The sequence below is a fragment of the Pleurodeles waltl genome, chromosome 4_2 (genome assembly GCF_031143425.1).
Source record: "Pleurodeles waltl isolate 20211129_DDA chromosome 4_2, aPleWal1.hap1.20221129, whole genome shotgun sequence".
NCBI lineage: Eukaryota > Metazoa > Chordata > Amphibia > Caudata > Salamandridae > Pleurodeles > Pleurodeles waltl.
In genome coordinates, this window is record NC_090443.1 from 806,420,529 (window position 1) to 806,426,186 (window position 5,658).

Below are 5,658 nucleotides of genomic sequence, written 5' to 3' on the forward strand. Positions count from 1 at the left end.
TTTAGGCGCTGCACATCCTGCTCTGTTGAGATCAGCTTGTTAGCCAGCTTCCTCTTTTCAGTTTATAGCAGTTCAACTGCTAGCGCTACTGTGGTGTCAATCTTATTTCCAGTGCTGTCTGTAGTCCTGTATGGCTTAAAGGATACTGTCACCTTGAGCTATTGAGTCACATGCCAGCTGCTCCCTGTTTCCCTGTTTGCCTGCTCCCTTTTCATTTTGTTGGGCTTCTCTGTTAAGAGTTGCGGCGCAAAACTATGGTTGACAAACGTACGGTATTTACTTTAACCATGTACATGACTGGATTGAGCGGATTGAATGATCAATAGCCCTGCCCTTTCCCCATATGTCCAGAGTCCTGCTTCTCTTCATAAACTCTCCCTCTAGTCCCCTTCTCCCCTGCTAGGGCACACAAGGTCTCTTGGTAATGTAGTCATTTGCACCCCTCCATAACACCTTACACTTATGGCCACAGAAGCTAATGCAGGCACAGGGTGGAACACCCCTTATTTCCAACTTGCACCATCCCTACATATATTGGGCAATGTCTCTATAGCAATCTTGCTGGTGGGCCGATCCTAGTGACCTTCAGGGGCTGGCTGGTGTAGTACTCAGGACTATCTGGTCCCCTTGTCATTCATGCCTGTTTTTTCTCGTTTAGATGAGTTGCCTTGCCTCTAACTAGGTCGGCATTCTGTAGTTTCTTCATGTGCTGGAGTGGTGTCATGCACCTCTGCACCCCTGGGCACCCCACCAGGCCTCTCAGATCACAGCCTGGTAGTTCTGCCTGCAGCTTTCATGTTTTGTGGTTGCCATGTTGGATTTTCAACTGATGTTGTCCAATCCGCTAGCTCCAGGTTACTTTAGTCCGCATGCAACAAAAAAGCTACCTTAGCCTCATGTAGCATAGAAGCGTCTTCCGGATCGGGCCAAGTTCCCCCAGCATCATTCGGTTCCGTGGGATGAAATTGCTGCTCATTTCTGCCCTCGGTTTATGCAGGATTGGCAGGAAAAGGGTTGCTGCTCAGTGGAAGTGCGTCCGACTGCCATCTTGCCAGGCCACACCCTCTATATAACTAGAAATTGCTTAATGTGTTCCAAGATTTGCTCATACCTAATCATGATATTGAGATGCCCTGACAAATAGGCTCCTCATCTAAAGATTTTCTGGACAAGAGATTGGTCCACACAACATTTTTTTTTTCATTGTCATCACGATTATTGATAAGCCCATCTTTTTTTATATGTTTATGTTGTTCAAGCCATATTCCGATCTCGATGCACTTCAGGCCTATTGACTTATTAACTTATTGTAATGTGTGTGCACCCTCACACCACCTGTCTAGGTGGTCTAAATAAATGGATAAATAACTAAAAATGTGCAGAACCTCTCACTTCTTACATATTATTAGTATTGGAAAATTACTGAACTCAAGGGCTAAGAATACGGAAAATGAGTCGCCATATGGCAATGGATTACACACTATTGTTCTCACACATATTTGAAAATGAATGTAACAAGCAACAATCATCCTTGATTCTGAATATGAGAAGTTGCTTGCTCTTCTTATGTATGTTGTATGAGGTACATAATGTAAATCTGTGACTGAGCATTGAGTATTTATAAAGGTACAGTCATCCATAATATGTCAATTTGTTTTGGAATATATCAGACATTAATAAATTACAGATCTAATGCTTTTAATAATTTTACACTAATATTTGCATACAGAAATTTTGGAAATTGACCAGTTTTCAAATTAATAAGTTTACCATTTATGTAACATGTGCATTGGAAAATTCAATGGGAAAGCCGAGTAGTGAGCTACTCCTTATGGTAGGGCTTGAAGGGGAAAATACTTATTGGACTCAAATCTCTGTTTGTAGTCTTATTTGGGTGTGGCGGGTCAGAAAAAATATATAACAGTTACCTGGGGTAAGCAGGAGAGCCCTATGGAGCCACATCCCGATCCGTTGGGAGACCCAGAAAGAGAAAAAGGAAAAGACATGAACAGAGAGGAGGGGATAAGGCAGAGATGGAAAGAAAGGTGGAAAGTAAAAAAGATTCTATGCAAGGACCGGAGGCTTCGGATTATGTTTCTGTTAACTTTACCACAAAATCACAGCAGCCATTTAAAACGTTTTAACGTTATAGAAATGAAATTCATACTACCTATTACTCAAGAATGACATCATGCTCTCTGTCCAATCATGTCCCTTTGCATCCTATATAACTTGCTGTTGCCATCTTTATTCCTCTTTTTTTGCAGCTCAGCAGTCTGGAGATAAGTGCATTTCTATTATTTTATTTATATAATAAACATTGTAAGATTGCCCAAAACAGCCTACAACTGACCCGCGCTCTGTCTCACATTTGTTTGCAGTCTCTAACGAGCGTCCAGTGAGAGTGCATGGTGTGCGTTTGATTTCCCTGTAGTACGGCGACCATGGATGGCCAGTAGGGGATATATACGTGGCACCCGCTGCCCTCATACGAGGAATCTCTTCGAGGTTCCAGGGACCAGCCTTGTATACAGGCGTCTGAAGGAAGCAAGGAGCGTGAAGCACGCTAGTCACGCAGTCCTCTTTCTATAGCGGGCCCCTGATCACACATGCACGAGGCGCCCAAGAGTTGGAAGCGCTTTTTTTGAATGGAAAGTCAGAGAGGCAGTAGATTACCAATTGTCAAGCGCTACCTCAGCTCTTTTATACGCCTGGGGAAGCTGCATAACACCTTACTAGAGCACTGCTTGAAAGGTCAGGCACCTCCTTCCAGTCTTCTGAAAAGATTATGGGGGTCATTATGACGCCGGCAGTCGGTGTAAATGTGGCGGTAGTACCGCCAACAGGCTGGTGGTACATACCACCACATTATGACATTGACCGGTTGGCTGAAGCCAACCCTCCAATATACCACACTGACCGCCATGGCGGTAGCATCCGTCGGGCCGGAGATAACAATCTCCAACCCTGCGGTCGCTACTGTACTGCAGGCAGAATTTTAACCCTGCCTACCGCCATGGTTTTTGTGGTGTTAGTAACGCCACGAAAACCATGACGGAAGGCCCTAACTGTGACAGGGAATTCCTTCCCTGTCACTGGTAGAAGGCCCATCCATCCCCCCAACACTCCCCAGACCGCCCACCACCCCCTTCCATCAACGCTCCCCACCTTCCAGTCCCCCCATACACGCACAATCGCAGGCACACACCACACATTCACACACTCACTCACACAGGCATACATCCATGCATCCATTCATTCACACACACATCCGTACACACACATTCACACTGACACACAGACACGCATTCACATTTCCATTCATACATGCAGTCCCACACATGCACACACACACACACGCAAACAACACTACACACACATTCGCATTCACACACACACTCACACATTCATGCACACCCCCCCACACACAACACCCCTCACCCCTCTCCCCTGTCGGAAACCTGACTTACCTACATCCACGGGGCGCTGCTACCACTAGCAGCCCCACCAGCAGAACACCGTCAGGCTGTATTATTAGCGCCACCTTAACACCGTCCGCCAGCATGGCCACAGCCGGATTTCTGCGCTTCTTGTGGCGGAAATCCAGCTGTGGTCATAATTTGGTGAACGGATGTTAGCCGTGGCGATGGTCTTTTGGCGGCCGTCACCGTGGCGGTAGGCAGCATTTACCGCCATTCTCAAAATGAGAGCCTATATATTTGCTGACTATAGTGGGCTCTCTCTTGTGAGCAGGCTTGAATTTCAAGCTTTGTGCCACATGCCTGTTTGAGGCAACCCCTTCCTTTTTAGAACCCTTCACCACATAACTGCAATTAAATTGTATACTGATTTTCTACAACAAAATGGCAGGATATTCATAAAATGATGATTCTAATGAGGGCTATACTGATGGGTATTACGAATATGAAGATCCTTCAGAAATCCAATTTGAGGACCGTTTGGTGAAGGCGATTGATAACTCCGTACAGGATTCAGTTAATAGAGCCTTGGTGGCTGCGGCTGCTCTGAGTCCCTTTTGAACGCCAACTGACAAATTTTGCCATCAGAGACAGAGATCGTAGAGGTCAACGTTTGGCGCCTAATCAACAACTTGTTGAACCTCTGGTGGTGGATCAAGCTTGGCCACACACCTTCACTCTGCATGCCATCGCTAAAGAAGCCTTAATTGATCATGCTTATGGGTTTGTAGGAAATCGGGTTCCTCTATTTTGTCACAACCCTCACTGGTGACGCAAGATGATGCCGACTCACCTAGTGTGACAACTTCGTCCGGGGAAACATCAGCTCCACTTCCAGCAAAACACAGTTGTTAAACTGATGTGGAAAAACTTCAGCCAGAACTCCTCTTAGATTTCGATCCGGATTCCATTATCCACCCCAGATCCATCGAATGGTGCCCTTCAACAGAAGTGGCAGACTATGTACAGTCAAGACTCTGCAAAAGTTTTGAAAAAGACGTTCTGGTGAAACTTTGCACTAAGGGCCAGATGTAGCAAGGCTTTTGCGCCTCGCAAACGGCGAAAAACGCCGTTTGCGAGGCGCAAAAGCCCACACGCGATGCAGAAACGCATTTTGCGAGTCAGAACCGACTCGCAAAATGCGTTTCCGACTTGCAAATAGGAAGGGGTGTTCCCTTCCTATTTGCGACTTGCAACGCGATGTAAGTCGCAGTCGCAAATCAACTCGCAGTTACCATCCACTTGAAGTGGATGGTAACTCATTCGCAAACGGGAAGGGGTCCCCAGGGGACCCCTTCCCCTTTGTGAATGATCAGAAAAATATTTTTTCAGAGCAGGTAGTGGTCCTATAGACCACTGCCTGCTCTGAAAAAAACCGAAACAAAAGGTTTCAGTATTTTTTTCCAAGTGCAGCTCGTTTTCCTTTAAGGAAAACGGGCTGCAGATGGAAAAAAAAAACTGCTTTATTGAAAAGCAGTCATGGACATGGTGGTCTGCTGTCTCCAGCAGGCCACCATCCCCGTGAGTGCCCAGACTCGCAATGGGGTCGCAAACTGCGACCCACCTCATTAATATTAATGAGGTGGGTCTTTGCGACCCCATTGCGAGTCGCAGAAGGTGTCTGAGACACCTTTCTGCATAGCAAATTGCGAGTTGCAATTTGCGAGTCGCTCGGACTCGCAAATTGCAAGTCGCAATTTGCAACGTACCTACATCTGGCCCTAAATGTCCTCGCCTATCGCTACAAGGCAAGGTAGCGGAAACTCCTCAGATTGATGAAAGTATGGTGGTGTTTATGCCAAAGGTCCCAAAAAAGGTATAGATAGAGCGTGGAAAGGTTTCCAGGACTAAGTGTTGGACTTAGCGGGCCCCCTCACCAAGATCCTGTAGATGGCAACCCTTGCCAAAGAATTTCAGTCCTCGGTGGATCCTGTTTTGTTGGACTGGGGCCAATTAGCTTTTTAGGAAACGCTAACTATGCCATCTCATTGGAGAGGATGCTCTCTATTTTCATGAGAATAGATCCAAAACTAGCAGAGTTAGTACCAGTGGACTCTAGCGCCCTGGGAAATGGACAATTGTTTGATGGCCACTTTGTCACAGATTTAAGTAAACATGTGGCTACCTTCTCCAAATTGGTCACGGCTCAATCCTCATTAAAAAAGGTCTTCCATGGCTC